Genomic DNA, 19,971 nt, shown 5'->3' on the forward strand with positions numbered 1-19,971 from the left:
CTTTTGCTCGCTCTCTCGCTCGTGCACTTTCTCCCTCTGACTCACAATAACAAACAAACAAAGCACTATGGAAGAGAACAAAGCTGAGGTATTGTCTCAAAGGACGACAAGGAATACAACATTTTTAAGCATTCTGTGGATGTACGCCCCATCCTCTCAGCAGTCAAGGCTTTTAGCTCTGGCTGTATGACCGTGCGCACTCGCGTACGCCTCCAGACGCAAAATGTTTTAAAAAGAAGAGCGGTTCTCTCTTTAAGCTTCAAACAAACACAGTTTTCCTCAAGATGCATGTGTAAGACTGTAAAAATGTCACACATTCTCTGTGTGTGTGTGCGTATGAACGCACAGCTTTTTGAAGTAGACTGAGATCTGACAGAATGTTTCCAGTTCCGCCGTATCTGATCTCCCTCTGTGTGTGTATTGATTCGGTTCTGTGGTATATTCCGTCAGCCCTCCGAGCTAACTGACCCTTTGATCCTGTCAGACAACGTGGCACAAACATTTTGTTACATCACATTTAAAGTTTTTGGGTGCATTTGAAGTTGGACTCATAAACAGGGACGACTGCTTTCAGATTATGTGAAGATACTAAACTGGCAGAAATTGATGTGCCTGTTAGCTGACTGACTTCTCTTATCCATCTTTAGGTGGTAGATCCAATAGACAGACTTGCTACGCAGTGTGAACTCTGAGGCAGCCTCAGACCGCGTGCTTTCCCTCCGCCTGTCACTGGAATATTTTAGTTGAAATGCAATTCTGCAAGACAATTCCATTATTTTGAATGAATTATGAATTTGGGACTGTTTACAATGAATCCCTCTAGTGAGATTTGGAATGACAGAGAAAGATAGAAAGAGTTAGAGATGGTTTACCCTGGAGATGTTCTCTTGGTTGAAAGGGCCTCCCACATACTGTAGACAGCCAGTCTGTCTGTTTGATTCATTTCCTATGTGTGTGTGTGTGTGTGTGTGAGAGAGAGAGAGAGAGAGAGAGAGAGAGAGAGAGAGAGAAGGACAGGGAATGGGAAAGTGAATGAGGAGAATGGAGAATGGAGAATATTTCATCACATACAGCAAATGGTGCAGTGCCCTCTTGTGGAGTGACAAATCTCTCAAATCAGCTTTTAAACCAAATAAGCTATTCCTGGACCTGTTGACAGAGCATGGTTCAGATTAAATACAAATTTGAGCTATTTACTCACCTTCATGTTGTTCAAAACCAGCAACACAAAACACTCGAATCATTCAGACCAGCTTGGTGAACTGAATCAACGTATTCATTCAAATATTTGACTCAAAATAACAATTTGGGCTGGAATCTGATGATATAGTATGCTACTCTTGAACTACTAAAAGGAGCTAGTGTGAATAATTACATTTTGGTCTGTTTTTTTGCACAAAACTTGTATTGCTTCAGAAGACAATGAGTATAATGCACAGGTTATATCAATCTCTTTGATTGTTTTATGGTGTGTTTTTGTCATTGTTTACTCACCCTTATGTTGTTCAAAAACAGTAGGAAGTTATAAATGATGAATATCCTGCTCTTTTCAAAATGAAAGGAAAAAGGACTGGGCTTGTCAAGCTTCAGAAAGCACAAAAACACCATCAAATTGGTCTGTATACTTTACGCTATATATGTTAAAGCCTTTTGAAGTTGTACGATTGATTTGTGTGATGAGCAGACTGATAATCACTGATGATATTCCCTCCAGTGAGCTGTTAACAGATGTGACCGGATCATTTACTCAGTGAGTTTGGGAATTTGGGAATGAATCATCAGATTGGTTTGGTGAACTGGATCAACCGATGCATTGAAAATATTTGACTCAAAAACAGTTTGTTCAGTATTCTGATGATACTTCACTCATGAACTACTAATAAGACCTTGACAGCCTTGTCCTCAATTGATTCTGTCATTATTCATACTTACCTTGTTCAAAACCAGCAGGATGTTATTAAAAAAAATGAAAATTAGGAATATCCAGTTCGTTCTTTTCATTATGAAAGTAAATAACAATACGGGCTGTTAATCTTAAAAAAAAAAAAAAGTTGTCTGTACACATCTTGCACTATAATCCAAGTCTTCTGAAGCTGTACGATACATCTGTGTGATGAACAGATTGACAGTCATCTTCCCCTCATCATCATTATTGAATCAGTGAGCTGAAATCAAGACCTGGATCAGCCAGATTTGTAAACGAATAATTTAGTTTGGTTTGGTGAGCTGGATCAACCTATTCAAAAATATATCATTCAGAAAGTTGATGATGCGTTCCGACTCCCAATAAGAGCTAAAGCAAATAATCACTTAGATTGTATTCTGTTCATCACACAAAGCTTGTATGACTTCAGAGGACTAGAAATATATTGAACTAGTCATACGAATCACTTTAATGACCTTAATGGTGCATATTTTGTCATTTTGGAGCTTGATAACCACAGTCTCCAATTACTTTTATTATATTAAATGATAACAGTACCCAGGATGTTCTTCCGAAATCCATTTTTGTGCTCCACGGAGGAAATCAAGTCATACAGTCATGAAGGTGAGTAAATGACAGCATTTTCATTTTGGCTGAACTATCCCTTTGCCAATTTCAGTTTCATGAATCAGTGATCACAGATCAGCCTTTCATCTACACTAAGAAACACAGGTGTGCTCATACTTGGCAGTATTCTCCCGATGGTGTCATCAGTTCAAACGATGTGCAAGCAGTTTCAGCAAACATGTCCATATGTCACTGATATCACATTAGGACAAGCACACATTTCGCAGTAGCTTCAGAGGGGGCTGAGAATGAGTATTCCTTTGCCAATGTCAGAATGAAAGTGAAAAGGAAAACATAATGGTACCCTCTTCCCTTCATTCATCTGTTATTACTCCCCCCACCTCCTTTTCCTCTCTTACTTTTCTGTTCACACGAGATGAGCAGGAAAGGTAACAGAGGATGTCAAGGTTGTGCTAAAACAGCATACTAGAAAACTTCTCTTTTTCTCTTCTTCACACACACATGCACACTTTCTCTTCTCGAAGTGTATATGTGTAAGAGACAGCAGTCGTGCCCCCAGCTCAATGTCTGATCTTTCCACTGAGAAACTCTGGAATGTTAGATGGACTTATTAAACAACTAAACTGTCCTACAGTTGGAAGAAGTTTGGGTCACTGACCGTGTGTAAATGCTTGTTGCTTTTCTTTGTTCCTGTCAGAATCCTGACGTTTTCAACAGCAAAACAATGAGGTGTGTACTGTACAGTTCTTCACTTTACTGGTCTCACAGAATTCAAGGTTCACAGTGTTTGTGATTTATTTTAGCAGTGGAGAGCCATTCAGTTTATTTCTCCTGTTAACTGTCTTTCTCTCTGTTAGCAGTGAGGGGCTCACACCAAGAGAGGTCTCTGTAATAATACAGTTAGGTTCATAGATATTTAGACACTGACACAATTATCATAATTTCAGCTCTGTAACCAGCCACCAGGACAGATTTAAAAATAAAACAATCAAGATGAAATTGAAGTGCAGACTTTAAGCTTTAATTCAAGGGGTTGAACAAAAATATAACATACAATGCTTAGGAATTACAACCATTTTTATACACAGTCCACCCATTTCAGGGGCTTAAATGTAATTGGACAAATAAATATAATCATAAATAAAATGTTCAATTTTAATATTTTGTTGAGAATCCTTTGCAGGCAATGACTGCCTTAAGTCTGGAACTCGTGGACATCACCAAAGACTGGGTTTCCTCCTTTCTGATGCTTTGCCAGGCATTTACTGCAGCTGATTTCAGTTATTGTTTGTTTGTGGGTCTTTCTGCCTATAGTTTTGTCTTCAGCAAGTGAAATGCATGCTCAATCGGGTTGAAATCAGGAGATTGACTTGGCCATTGCAGAATATTCCTGGGTTGCTCTCGCTGTATGTTTTGGGTCATTGTCTATTTGTATTATGAAGTGCCGTCTAATCAACTTTGCTCCATTTGACTGAATCTGGGCAGAGATCCCTATACACATCAGAATTCTTCCGACTGCTTCTGTCCTCTGTCACATCATCACTAAACACCAGTAACCCAGGGCCACTGGAAGCCATGCACGCTCATGCCATCACACTGCCTCCACTATGTTTCACAGATGATGTTGTATGCTTTGGATCATGAGCTGTTCCAAGCCTTTTCAATACTTTTTTCTTCCCGACATTCTGTTACAGGTTGTTCTTAATTTCAGCCATCCAAAGAATGCTTTTCCAGAAGTGGTCTGACTTTTTTAGATATTTTTTTGGCAAATTCTAATCTGGCCTTGTTTGCACCTTGTGGTGAACCCTCTGTATTTGCTCTTGTGAAGTCTTCTCTTGATTGTAGATTTTGAAAGTAGCACAACTACCTCCTGGAGAGTGTTCTTCTCTTGGCTGGATGTTGTGAAAGGGTTTTTCTTTACCATGGAGAGGATCTTCCGCATGCTCAATCGGGTTGAAATCAGGAGATTGACTTGGCCATTGCAGAATATTCCTGGGTTGCTCTCGCTGTATGTTTTGGGTCATTGTCTATTTGTATTATGAAGTGCCGTCTAATCAACTTTGCTCCATTTGACTGAATCTGGGCAGAGATCCCTATACACATCAGAATTCTTCCGACTGCTTCTGTCCTCTGTCACATCATCACTAAACACCAGTAACCCAGGGCCACTGGAAGCCATGCACGCTCATGCCATCACACTGCCTCCACTATGTTTCACAGATGATGTTGTATGCTTTGGATCATGAGCTGTTCCAAGCCTTTTCAATACTTTTTTCTTCCCGACATTCTGTTACAGGTTGTTCTTAATTTCAGCCATCCAAAGAATGCTTTTCCAGAAGTGGTCTGACTTTTTTAGATATTTTTTTGGCAAATTCTAATCTGGCCTTGTTTGCACCTTGTGGTGAACCCTCTGTATTTGCTCTTGTGAAGTCTTCTCTTGATTGTAGATTTTGAAAGTAGCACAACTACCTCCTGGAGAGTGTTCTTCTCTTGGCTGGATGTTGTGAAAGGGTTTTTCTTTACCATGGAGAGGATTTTCCGATCATCCACCGCTGTTGTCCTCTGTGGACGTTCAGGCCTTTTTATGTTGCTGAGCTCACTAGTGCGTTCTTTTTTTTTCTCAGAATGTACCAAGCTGTTGATTTGGCCACTCCTAATGTTCCTGCTATCTCTCTGATAGATTTGTTTTGTTTTGGAAGCCTAACAATTGTGTGTTTCACTTGCATGGAGAGCTCCTTTGACCGCATGATGTGGGTTCACAGCGACAACTTCCAAATGCAAATGGCACACTTAGAATCAACTCCAGACCTTTTACCTGCTTAACTGATGAAGAAATAACGAAAGAATAGCCCACGCCTGTCCATGAAATGGCTTTTGAGTCAATTGTCCAATTACTTATGGTCCCTTGTAAAAGGGGAGGAGGTACATATTAAAGAGCTGTAATTCCTTAAACCTTCCTCCAATTTGGATGAGAATACCCTCATATTTAATTTCAGAGTGTGCACTTTAAGCCCATATTCATCATAAAACTGTAACTTGAATATGATTTGGTCAGCAGCTAAAATAATATCAAATTGTGCCTGTGTCCAAATATATATTGACTTAATTTATTTTTATTTGTCAGCCATAACATTTAAAAATAAGCAGTCGTTTTAAGTATATATATACTTGAGTCAGTAGTTTTCAGTACAAACAATTTATTTTGCAAGTCACCTGTAAAATCCATTTGGCTCAAAATTGAATGGGTATTACTTTTCTGGTTGTGTCAGTAACAAAAAAATAAAAATAAAAAAATCACCAACAACAACATGCCTGTTGTTTGTTCTTATTAAATTTTAAATGTAATTGATTATTTTCTTTGGAGATTAAAGTGGGTCAAACAAATAGGATGCTGAAAACTCGCATGCCTTATCTTGATTGAATGAGCCTGCATTGCCCTCTGTTTCTGACCCTTGGCTGGTTGGATTACCATAATCCATAATCTAGTGCTTGAATTGAGTTGGGCTGTGGCCCACGTCCATTCGGGGGGACTGTATGAGGTGTGTGTCTCTGAGCATAGGGGCACTCTGATGATTAAAGGCCCAGATCTGGCATGAATCTGTGTGTCTGAATCAGTTTGTTGGCCCGCGGGCATACAGCTTTGTACTCAACTGTCCCCTGCTTCTCTATAACTCTTTAACAACACAGCTGATCAGATTGAGGCAAGGGATAGACAACGCATTAACGATATTACTGCAACATTAAGGGGGCTGGAGGCAGGAGGCACTTTGCTGCATTGCATACGTGAGCAGCATGGGGCTTTTCTTATTTCATTTATTTTTTTAGCTTAGCTTCTCTTTATCACCATAAGTGTCTATGCAGAGAGATTGGAACAACTGCCCCTTGAACATTCTGGGGCAAGACAGGGGTTACGACACAATGGCATATAGTTCATTAGCTTAACGGTAGGCCATTTATGGTTTCCAAGCAACGTACCAATTTAACACATTAATATAGAATTCCTGGGGCGTACTGTAGGTTTGTGTTTTAACATTGATTGATTTTAAAATGTCCCTACCAAACTATACAGATGCACTGTGTTTTTCGCCTACACTGTGAAATTGCATGTTACGGCTCATCAGTTGTTCTTTTTTAGAGTGTTTATGTATTCATCCATTACCTTTTCTACACAGAATAAAAATAACCAAACAGTACAAGAAATATAATTTTATTCAAAAACCCAAGTTCTTTTGCAACTTTTGCTTATTTTGTTCAGTGCAAAATTCTAATGTGCATTTAACAGGTGACTTAAATACACCATTTATTATCCTTATCCAAATCTGTAACCTCTTAACATGTAAAGAAATTGGTTCACATACAAGAATGAAAATTGTTTAATCAGTGTCATGTTGATCCAAGCCTGACATTTCTTCCTCTACAGAACACAAAATAAGATGAAATGTAGGAATATTTCAGTTGTATAGGTCCATACATAGAAAAAGTCAAAGGGGTCTAAAACAACACTGGACCCCACTGACTTTCATTGGCTTTCATAGTAATTCAATTTAATAAAGACTGAGATGTTTTTCAAAATATTTTGTGTTCTCAGAAGAAAGTCATACAGGATTTGGAACGAGCCTTAACAGGATTTGTAATCTCCATGGTGACCCAACATCTGACGTATAATCTTATTGTTATATCGATAGTCTTTCAAGCCACAGAGACAAAACATAACAGTGCTCACAAACATTAAATCCACCCAGATTATAATCTTCCATTACTGAAATGAAATCTAGACTCTAATCATCTCTGTCGATATGCGGTTTTAATGCGGCAATATAAAGACATTGCTAAAATAGAGTTATTCCATTTATTTCAAATAATGTGGGTCAGTTGTCCTTTGAGTGATTAAATTTACAGTCAAATGGCAGATCTAATTTGGGTTTTATTCATTTTCCTTCTTTCTTTTTTTCTTTCTTTCTTTATTGAAATAGGTCAGAATTTACAATAAAAATTAAGCATAACTATTTGGATGTGCATTAAAAAGTTGTCTTTTGGCAATACCACATGTTTGGCTGCTTCATAAAAAAAAGGGATATTCATTCAAGAGACAATGGCTTATTATCCCCAGTAATGGCACCGCAAACCCTACTAGAATATTATCAAGGTAATCCCCAATTACTGGCCTACATGCTGTTTAACATGCAGGCTGCGGTCATATGCAGACATGTGCAGTTGTGGAGAGGTGATCTAATTAGCTAAAGTCCAGATGCTGGAGGGATAATCCCGCTACTGGAGTTTTGCCGGCCCAAACACGTGTACACACACAATCTAATTGCCCTGAATGCACAGTCGTGTGACCGTTATTGGTCACGTTGACCTTGCGAAATGCTACTCCGCAGTGACTTTTTCCCTGTTTGTTACATTGCTCCGAGCCTGTGGCTGATTAGTGAAGGTAAACAGGTCTTTTTTTTTCTCTTATAGTGATGACTTAATTCTGCAGGGGACAGGATAGATAGCGGAGCACTGATGTGTTCACGTGCCATTTCTCAGGTGTTGATGCAGTTCTCTGCTGGAGATCTATAGCACCTGCTAGCAGAGGCTATGGTTCAATAACTCCCGTCCGATAACAGCAAAAGACCAGCGTTTGACATTTGAAGAATTAGCTCAATAGTCCAGCCAGTCAAACATGGATAGAGCTTCTATTGATCTCTGTACGCAGGAGTGAAAATAGTCCTTCCTGGGTTTCCCCATTAGAATTTGGTCTTGTAATAACCAACTCTCATTCTATGTTGATTACTTTTTTTCGCCCTGGCATGGTCCAGACACTCCATGGTACATAAAATATGCAACACAAGCCTAATCGCTTTGAGTAAATGAAGTTAACGCTGAGTATCATGGTATTTGAAGTTCATTATGTTGTCACTAGGTGCATTAGCTCAAGAACATGTTTCTAGCTCGGTTAAACCACAGTCTGTCATATGCATCTACTCAGCCATTCATTCATGTAGTATGGATATCTGACCGTACATCTTTCTACCCTTAGTCCAAGCTGGTTTGTGCTGATTTTCTTCTGGTTTAGCAAAGCTTTGTTGACATCCCTATATACTGTATACACCAACCCACACAGTAGGCCTATATCTCAGCCAGAATTAGAATATAAAATAATCATATCATGTTTGATATCCTCCAATTACTCTCTGCCCATCATTGTCCATTGTTGACTTTTAGCAGATGTTAAAATAAAGAAAAGTTCATCTTTCATACTTTCAGTTATTTCAGCTTTTTTCAACTTTATTTATTTATTACTTTATTTATTACACATAATGGTATAGAATTGAAGCATTTGGTTGATCAGCATTTACCATTAAATTACCATCCATCCATCTTTTTTGGCGAGATGATGAGGGAAAAAAACACACTTAAATACATGTTGTTTATATTGAAGTGTATGACTGGAAAGTCTAGTGGCACAATTTTTGTTTAGTGTGAAAGCTTAATCTTCCCTACATTAACAAGCATGGTCTGTTTGATGTAATCTGTTGGCCAAGGAAGGCTTTCTGGTTAAGAAACCTGGTGGAGAAACCATTAGCAAAAACACACCAAATGCTGGTCTTTTCAAAAGGGTACATGTTTCTACTATAATAGGAGAGACGGAGAAAAAGAGAGGGAAATTGTAACATAGCGAAAGAAGGAGAGAGCAAAAGAGAGCTTAACCTTTGAAGAACACAGCTGACCTGAGGGAGAGATGGTGCTAAAGTGGGGTTTCCGCTGCCTCAAGGGAGATGAGAAAGAAGAAATCAATCACACACACACTTGTATGCTCACACGCCTTGGGAGCAAACACAAGCTTACATGCAGACACACACTCACAGGTTATGCTCTTCACTCCATCTGAGAAAATATAAGCTCTATAATCCTTTATCTCACCCCCAAAAGAGAAGGAAGATACAATAAATGGGAAAAGTAGAATATGAGAGGGAGAGAGACAGAAGGAAAAAGAAAGAGACAGAGAGCAATGTTGGGCTGAGAGAAAAGACGGTGGGAAGTAGAGAGTAATATCAAACTTGTGTTATTAGAAGTGTCCAGCTTTTCCTCAGGCATGGGAGCAAGACCTTTCCTGCTGTTTTCTTTCAAAGTACAGAAATCTGAATAAAACTGAATCACAGAATTGTAAGACATAAAAAAGATCGAATCCTTTTTATTACAGCTAAATCAAAATATTTGAATCTAGCTAAATATTCCATCACTGTCAAACCAGTTTGAGTTTGTTTGTTTACATTTACATTTACATTTAGTCATTTAGCAGACGCTTTTATCCAAAGCGACTTACAAATGAGGACAATAAAAGCAGTCAAAACTAACAAAAGAGCAACAATATATAAGTGCAAATGACAAGTCTCGGTTAGCCTAACGCAGTACACGTAGCAAGGTGTATATATATATATATATATATATATATACACACACACACACACACACACACACACAAAGAAAAACAAGTAGATAGAATATAAAAAATAGAAAGCTAGTGTTTTTTAATTTTTTTATAAAAATAATAAAAAAATAAGATATAAATAAAGATATAGATACTTTATATAGATAAAGTAGAATTAAAATAGAATAGAAAGTGTTAGAGTTAGAGGGTCAAATAAAGGTTTTGAAAAAAAACTTACCTTACCTTTTTTTTTTTTTTAAGTTTGTTTGTCTATTTTTTTGGTAACACTTTAGAATAGGGGTCCAGAATAATGCATTAGTTAAGCATTAATTAATGGTTAACTTGTTCACAATTAAGCATTAGTTGAGCACAAACACACTAGTAATTAATGATTAACTTACCATTTAGGGAGCTCAGATTATGCATTAGTTAAGCATAAATAAAGTAGTAGTTAATGATTAACTTGTTCACAATAATGCATTAGATAAGCATGACCACACACTTAATTAATGATTAACTGAACATATAATAAGGGCATATTAGCCATTGTTTACAATTTATTAAACATTTTATAGACACAAATTTATGCTATCAATAAACAAAAATAAGCTAGTAATTAATAATTAACTGAATGTACAGTAAACACATTTTAGCCATTATTTACAACTTAATAAGCCATATATTATTTTTGTGTAGTGATGTAAATATATTTCTATAATTCACCATTTATTAAGTTGACTGAACAATAAGCTAGTAACTATATTTAATTACTGCTTAAATAAGCCAATAATTATGGCTTAACTGCCATTAATACAGTACTAATAAAGGCAATTTGACCCCCTATTCTAAAGTGAAAGTTATATCCACATTAATTATGGCACTTATTGAGTTATATTCAAGTTTATATAACTTTCACTTTAGAATATGGGGTCAAATTGCCTTTATTAGTACTGTATTAATGGCAGTTTAGCCATAATTATTGGCTTATTATGGTCAATAAACTTGAATATCACTCAATAAGTGCCGTAATTAATGTGGATATAACTTTCACTTTAGAATAGGGGGTCAAATTGCCTTTATTAGTACTGTATTCATGGCAGTTAAGCCATAATTATTGGCTTATTTAAGCAGCAATTAAATATAATTACTAGCTTATTGTTCAGTCAACTTAATAAATGGTGAATTATAGAAATATATTTACATCACTACACAAAAATAATATATGGCTTATTAAGTTGTAAATAATGGCTAAAATGTGTTTACTGTACATTCAGTTAATTATTAATTACTAGCTTATTTTTGTTTATTGATAGCATAAATTTGTGTCTATAAAATGTTTAATAAATTGTAAACAATGGCTAATATGCCCTTATTATATGTTCAGTTAATCATTAATTAAGTGTGTGGTCATGCTTATCTAATGCATTATTGTGAACAAGTTAATCATTAACTACTACTTTATTTATGCTTAACTAATGCATAATCTGAGCTCCCTAAATGGTAAGTTAATCATTAATTACTAGTGTGTTTGTGCTCAACTAATGCTTAATTGTGAACAAGTTAACCATGAATTAATGCTTAACTAATGCATTATTCTGGACCCCTATTCTAAAGTGTTACCATTTTTTTTTCTTTTGCATATGTAAAGGTAATGCCTCAAAACAAAAGAAAAAAAACAGATTGCATCAAATAAGGCAAATTTAAAACTGATTCCTAATTGTTCCCATTGCTGCAATAGGACATTATACATTGCCAGGCTGTTGTAAATAAGAATCTTGTTCTTAAGTGATTTGCCTGGTTAAATAAAGCTACCACCATTTTGTTGAAATATTAGAGGTCATGCATTTTGTTGGAAAATTCCTCTGTGTCTGGCTGCTCGATCCTAATTGCTTGTTTGCAATAAACTATGTCTGATTATGGAGTTAAGTAGATGGTAGTTAATGTCAGATGACCCGTGGTTAAGTCGTTAAGGCAGTGGGGTAATGTGGTTGAACTGTGGTGGAATCAATATGGCCTTAGTGGCTAGGTTTTAATTGTGGTTTGATGTTTTGTGAGGGGTAACCAATCAATAAATAACCAGGGGGCAGTTATGATTAACAGCATAAAAAGGCATCGTTACTCAAATAGGAACATATGCAAGCATACAATAATGGAGACATTGAGTTTAATTACCTGTCCATTGCATTTCATTTGTTGGATCTGTCGTAGGAGAGAGGGGTCTGCCATGGCCTGACATGGACGAGATAGAGAGAGCAGGCGCTACCCTTGGGGTTGAAGACAGTTCAGTTATAGTGATTGATTGATTGCACAAAGCTGCAATGAGCAGGAGGGTACCAGACACCAGGAAAGCGAGGAAAAATGGCTGGAGTTGTGAGTGAGGAGAAAAGAGGGACAACTTCTCTTCATTTCAATAGAGAGAACTACTTATGTTGCCTGAGAAAATCAATTTGGAGAGGATTCGGCCCTTGTGAGGAAAACGGCGAGCCTTTTTTCCTCCTGTTTGTTCTCAAGTTGTCAAACTTGATGAAAGGTCTGCGCCATCTTTGCTGAAACTCTGAGACAAGTGAGTTATTATACAACAATGGAATAAAAAAAAAAAAAAACTATATAAACCCAATTTCCCAATTTTGCTCCAATCCACCAGTTCGCCTTTTTTTAACATTAATTATTATTGTTAGCAATTCTTTCCATGTATGTGTATGTGGGTTATTTTGCCAACTCAAAGGTGCATGGATATGTCATTATTCTGAATGACAGCTGTCAGAACCCTGGCTGTTTGTCGATCTTATGCCTGAGAGGGACAGCGAACAGGAGAGAGAGGCTCTCCAAAGGCTTCTGGTCAGCTGCCAACGCCATCTCTTGATGTCATGTTCTCTCGGCTCTGCTCTTCACATCCCCCCTCTCGAAAATAACAAAGAGCTGTTCAGGTACTCTAGAGATGTCTACAAGAGACACCTAGCATGAATGTGAGAATTACTGTGCACTTTGTAGGAACAGTGTTGATGTCGATTTATTTTTTTCACTGAGGCTACCTTGTAAACTGTTTTCTAGTAATCTTAAAAGAATAGTTTAACCAAAAAAAAATTAATAAATAAAAGGGCTATAATTTACACTACTCCTCCTCATGTTGTTCCAAACCCATACCTTCTGCAGAATTACAGAATTGTCATTTTTGGGTGAACTATCCCTTTAAATTAATCCATCTTTTAAAAATATGCATCATATATTTGTACATAAATGTGCCACTTTAAATAACGCAATGCCTTCCAGCAGACGTGCTCTCAAAGATGTATGTATGAGATTAAAAGGTATTTTTAATCAAATAAAAGGTATTTTTAAAGAATGTTTCAAGTGTTTTTGTTCATACAGTGTAAGTTAATGGGGTCCAAACCACACTGGACCACACTGGCTTTCATTATATGGACCAAAAACAAACAAACAAAAACAATGGTAAAAATGCAGAATCTAGATAAAATGCTAAAACTAATCGCTTTTTAGCACAGGATCTATTATCGATATTATTTTCCACCTTCAAATGTATCGTACATAAAATACTCTACAGAATGCCTGCAATAATGAAAATAAAAGGTTTATTAAATCATATACCGTACAGCTGTTTTCTGCGTTCTTTCTGCACTTTGGTCTGCACCTTTGGCATGTCGTTTTCTTCCCTCTTTCAGTTTCTGTCAGTGTTTCTCTTTTTCTCGCTCTCTCATTCACTCCCTCCCCTGTTAGAGGTAATTCTTATGTAATGGCCTAGGGTCGCAGTCTGAACGGTTATGTCTTTACACCTCATTCACTTTCATTGCTGCCGTTTCCCACTCGCACAGTACCTCTTCATTTCTAGCATGCCTGCTAACTCTCCACCACCAAATGAAGCAGTGGAAAGGAATAAAAAATAAATTAAAAAAAACAACTCCGAAATGAAAATGAAAATGCTTTCATTCTATTCAGTCGGTCTCAGGAGCCAGTCAATTGGAAAAGTGAACATACACACATGGTTTATTGAAAGGTGTGGTGATATAGTGGCCTGCCACTGAAAAGAAAGGCTCAGTGCACAGAATTATAAAGTGCAGCCTGCTGGAAAGGCTAACCATACGGCTACTTGAAAACCCCTTACAGCAATCTGTTTAAGAGCTATCTCCTTAATTGCCACTGAGTTTCAAGTGGACCAACGACTCAAAAACTGCTAACATCACTCGTGATAATATCATACGTACGTCTTTGAGAGCATGTCTGCTGGAAAGCATTGCGTTATTTAAAGTGGCACGTTTTTGTACAAACATATGATGCATAATTTGAAAAGATGGATTCATATTAAGTCCAGGGAGAAATTGATATTGTAAGTATTTTTTTCAGAAGGATATCTTTCTGTACTTTAAATTAAAACAATGGTTTTAATTTAAAGCTCTACTGGAGAGCAGAGCCTAACAAGGCTAGTCTTTAAAAATTAAAAATCAAAAGCTAATGAAACCTAAATCTGTAACTTAAAACAGAAACATCTCAAAGGAGACAAGCTGGCACTCGGAACAAAATGGTTCCTCAGCAGGAGTGTTTTTTTCCTGCTTGTGCAGTCGTTTCAGAAGATTAGAAGTGAGATTTCACTCAGATCACAGATGGAGAAGGGCCATTGAGTCGGTCTACATCAGTGGAGAGCATTGTTAAGTTTAATCTTTTACAAATGTACACTTGTGATATTGCAAGCACAGCAGTGTTTGTTTTAAGTGGCGTTTCTGTGTGGTCATGCTGAGCACAGGTCATGTGTGGGTGATGGCGTGATGCATCTGTACCAGGTGCTTTTATTCTGTACCAGGAGAGCTCCCTTATGCAACCTACTTATTGTCTGATAAAACACACACCTGCTACGGCATGAACATGAATTTAAGTTTGTACTTTACTGGGAAACATGTGATGTGAAACACAATCTGGCATATGAAAGGAGCTAAAAGTCCTTCACATCATATGTAAGTTTGGCTTCACTTCAAGTTTAAATTAAACCATAGAAATGTAATCTTGAAGGCAGACTAGCTTGTTTCCAATCATTCCCCATGTCTAAATGATTTTCTTGTTAATCCATCTTTGGGTCATTCTATGAAACGCATGCCTCTTCCAGTTTCCAGTTCTTTTTTGTGAGATTTTTAATGTTTCATCAGACCAATAATGTTGCTGTAAAGTCACTCTATTGCATTTTGTCGTCTCAAGCTAAATTAATACATTTATTATATCCTAGGATATAATTATACCTCCAGAGGGGTAAAAGAGTGTTGCAGGGTTGACCATTTTTGTTTAATTTCACATTACAGTGCTCATGCTAGTGAAACTGCTTTGCTTCTCATGCTTTTTAGAAAGGAAATGTAATGCTGACATTTCAACAAATATCCACTTTTAATTTGTTAGTTGTTTGTCATGGCAACAAAGTTGACATTTTAGGTGATTTCACTATAATTGTTTTTATTCCTTTATTTCACTGTATTTGCTAGTATAACAAGTTAGAATATTCATGTATATATTAAAACCGCAAACCCATGAAAGACATGTTTTCTTGAAGTATGTGCTTAAAGGTTGTCCAGTCAGAGGAAAACATTTATGTAAAAGGAAGTTGTTGTTTTTGGGGGTCTAAATTAACTGTGGCATTTGGAACATGGCTGAGATGTGGTTTTGTGAATAACTTACCTGTCAGAAATGGCTTCATCAAATCCAAATTGAAGATCTCATGCATTTTCTTTTTCATTTTTATTTTTTGACAAATGCTTGTTTTATAGTATTTTACCCTTAACTGTAAATTAGCATTTGTAAGGCCAAATTACAGTTTTGATAATCCATGGCTAATTGTTAAGTTGATGAAATAATCTTATTTATGATAAACATTCTCAAAGCACAGTGTGAAAACAGACATGCTGGTCTTCTATATAAGTGTGAAATGCAAACAAAAGAGCTAATCCTTAAATCCGAAAGCTTACTTTATACTAAGAATCAATTTCATGCAGTGATTTTAATTTCTTGTAATTGTTTTTTGCTCGTATTACATACTGAAAATGTTGGCCATTCCACTTTTGGATAAACACTCTATAAAATCACTTTATAGCACATTTTTCTGTATTTTCTTGAGTATTTTTTTTTCTCCTATTAAAACAGGAGATTGCAAGATGAGCAGTCAGTGTTTTTGGTCCACTTTTCCTGAAAAAAAATTATTATAAAATACAATTGTATAAAAAAAAAATGATGTATAAAATAAAAATAAATAAAAATTCTGCTTAAAGATAATTTTGTCAGCTGTTAGGTATGCACTAACACTGATAACATCGAATAAGCCAATTTTGTTGTCCTGGGTTTTTCATGTTGTATTTTTAAATGACTGTTGTTCAGTGTGTTGTAGCCTTGTTGCGTATCATAATTGCTTAATTGCCTGTGTACATGCTTTGACACACACAATATTCCAAGCTTGTTTGGAACCACATTGGCACAGGATCTGTGGCATGGCACGGTGAACTTCCACCCTGTAGCATGTTATCTGTGCCAAGCAGGGCACTGTCATGCCAATCTAGGACAGTGTCAGGCATGGAGCAAAGCCAAAGGAAGCCGCAAAAGGCAGGCATGCTTGTCCGCTGCCCACTGCTTTGCCAAGGTCAAGTATGTTTGGCAGCAGTTCTGATCTCCAGTCTCCGGTGATAAAGTGCCCAGACTGAAAAAAATGTGCCAGATGAGGGCAGATATGAAACATGATCAAATAAGATATGAGGATGTGTGAGTTAGTGCAGTGACCCAGTTGAATGTGGACAGGAAGAACACTTTTTGCCCTTAAAAAGTATAATAACAAATTGTTGGCTAGTTCGCAGTGCCCTGATAAGCCAAAATCCAAAGGTTGTTGGGTTGTGTTGGATCAGTGGTTCTGTAATTCAAAGATACATGTGCATATTTTGTTAAAAAAGCAGTATGCCGTATGCAATTCATTGGTTAGGTGTAAATCCGAGTAATCCAAGTCTGCCACCTGTGGATTTTGCACTACTACAGTGGCAGAAGCAAATCAACTGACACGTTTATCCCAACAAGGTTGTTATGCTCCCTATGCTAAAACCTGCCTCAAAACAGGTCATTATTCAGCACTGTATCAGCACTCTTGACAAGGTGCATGTGTAGTTAGGAAGAGGACTTGACTATGATTGCCCATTGCTTTGTCTGATAATTTGTCTCACATGGTTATTTGATCATTTAAAAGTGACTTTCTTAATATTTTCAAGCATTCGTCTCCAAACTCGCACGCACTCGAGTAGACATGAAAAGAGTTACCAAATTAGCTCATCTCCTGGTACAAGTGAACGTCTCCCTGTTGTAGTTTTTGTTTCATGTCTAGGATCAAAGAGACTTGACGTTTCAGAGGAGGTTTGCATGTGAATGACACGGCCTGTTATCTCGAGCCAAAAACAAACTCATTTTCATCTCGTTTCATTAGGCAGCACTGAGAATCATCAACACTGAGAGAATCATCAACATGCTGCTCGCAGACTAAGGTATTGCCCCCCCATGTTACATGAAACGATTGGATTAATTCATGGTTGTCAGATGTCAAAGCAAATCTCGCTTACAGACAAACTTCTGGTTTTCTATTGTTTTTGTTAACTGACGTTAGTCTAGATCTTCTAGACTATGAGTTTGATTCTGGTTCTTATGGAAGCCTGATTCCGCCTCACTGTAAATAATAATCAACCAAGGCTCTTGGAGAAACATGCTTATCAAGTCAAGTCAAGTCAAGTCTGCTTTATTGTCAATTCTTCCACATGTACAGCACATACACACAGAGAATTGAAATTGCGTTACTCTCAGACCCTTGGTGCATACAGATAACACTAACAGTAGAACATAAATACAGATAGATACAGATTAAATATAAAAATACAACTATATGAACGCGCCGCCATCTTAATTGTGGTAAAATTTCAGCAAAATATTACAATGTTCTTGCACTTTTTGCGACATCTTCAAAGTGAAATGAGCTAAAAGAGTTTTCCGTTTTATCCAAAGTAGATGAATGGGAATCTGGTGACATTTTATTATGTTGGGATGTATGTGTAAGGGCAATTTGGCAGGTAATGCTTAATTGTGTTTGAAAAGAATTAGGGCTGGGCAAGCTAAAACGTTATTATCGCGTTAACGCATTAATCAATTAACGCCGACACTTATTTTATTGTGCATTTACACAGTTTTGTATTATTATTATTATTATGAAAGCACGTTGCTCACGGGCTCTGAATACACATACAGACAAACCATGGGTCACAGGAGGGGTGGGATGTTGATCAGTACTGGCTTGGGATGGGTGTCATCATGCGTCTCAACCAATGAGAGCATTTGGGGTGGGCCTAAGACTGCAGCAGCGCTCACATTAACACTCCCGATCAAATTATTTAGGCTAAGCATCAACATTTACAAACCACTGTTCACTGTTATTTTTGACAGAAAAGAATGCAATGTGCTCGTAATCACGACTAAATAAGTGGGAAACAGGAAATTTCCGATAGCACGTGAAGACAGCAGAGAAGCACTCTCTCTCAGCACAGTGGAGTGTGCATCGTTTGGTTAACTTTGTGGTTTATTGTTTTGAGTCGTTTGGGACGCGGTGACACACGGCCCTCTCACAATATATATATGCAGTCATGCAGCATGTATCATAAGTTCCTCGCTCCAGCGCGGTTAGCGCTCGGGGGTCTGAATACTTTCCGTACCCACTGTATATATATACGCAATCATGCTGCACGTATCAGAACAGAATTAAGTTCCGCGCTCCGGTGCGGTTAGCGCTCACACTACATGCATACCGCGCCCGAGCTCAACTGAACCGCGCTCTGGCCCACCTCTTCCAGCCGAGCCAGGGATGGCTAAACGGAGCAATCACACTATTCAAACGAATTGGGCTTTGGGGGTCAAACTCGCTCGGGCACGGTTAAGATTGCCTAGTGTGAGTACACCCTTATTCTCCTGCATCCCGCACACACGAGTCTCTACCCGCCCGCGCCCGCACCCGCACCCGCACCGGCACCCGCCAATCAAGTGTTGTCCCGTTCTGCGCTCTGTTGCATTGGGTCCTGCGATCGTGCATGTCTCTACTCGGAAGGTGCCTGTTATAATGTTATGATGGAGGCTCTGGACTGTGAGCATAACTTGTTTTCTATAACAAACTATAAAATATTTTCTATAAAAACTTTAATGCCCCAGCAGTGGCAAATAGCTTTGGTGTTATATTTAATTTGATTACATTAATGTTATAAGTTGAGATTTACAAGAAATATTTTAACTGCTACTATGTAAAAGGAATACTGCTGTAAAAAAGCACCTTATTTGTTTAAAGTGCTATTGCACTAATGTTATTGCACTTTTGTTCATATAGCAGTACTTTTAAATGAAAAAAAGTGCACAATACACTACTTTTGAATTCATTGAACTTTGTGCATAACAATGCAATTAATTGCGATACAAAATTGTAATCGTTGCCCAACACTAAAAATAATATACAACCTACATTAAACCCTATCTTAAAGCTAACTGATAGCATTAACAAAAGCAAATGTGAGATAGCAACCCATTTGCTGAAGCAACCATGCCATTTTAGCTTGCTTCTACAAGTCTTTTGAGCTCCTTTATTGACTTGTGTTTCATGGGACTTGGGACCGAGCACTGCAATGCTGTACCAGGTGTGCTGCCGAGCAAGTTTACTTCCTCAGAAAAGGCGTATGGAGCTGGTGTAAAACGTGGTGCAAATTTGTTTGCGTTTGTTTACAAATCATATACACAATACAGTATTGTGCAAGGAACTGTGTGACAATGAGTCTATTCATCAATAATTTGTAATAATAACTTGTGAACCTGTGTGAAAAGGAATATAAATTGTTGGTGCTTTACTATAACTAGTGTTCATTTAAGCAGAAAACTGCAGTGAATTGTAACTCTTTGAAGTTTTGCAAAAATGTTGGTAGTGGCATAATTTTCCAATGAATCTACAGCAGGGCTGTCCAAACTCGGTCCTGGAGGGCCGGTGTCCTGCAGAGTT

This window comes from Sinocyclocheilus anshuiensis, unplaced genomic scaffold (assembly GCF_001515605.1).
Source record: "Sinocyclocheilus anshuiensis isolate Anshui unplaced genomic scaffold, SAMN03320099.WGS_v1.1 scaffold20, whole genome shotgun sequence".
NCBI classification, from domain to species: domain Eukaryota; kingdom Metazoa; phylum Chordata; class Actinopteri; order Cypriniformes; family Cyprinidae; genus Sinocyclocheilus; species Sinocyclocheilus anshuiensis.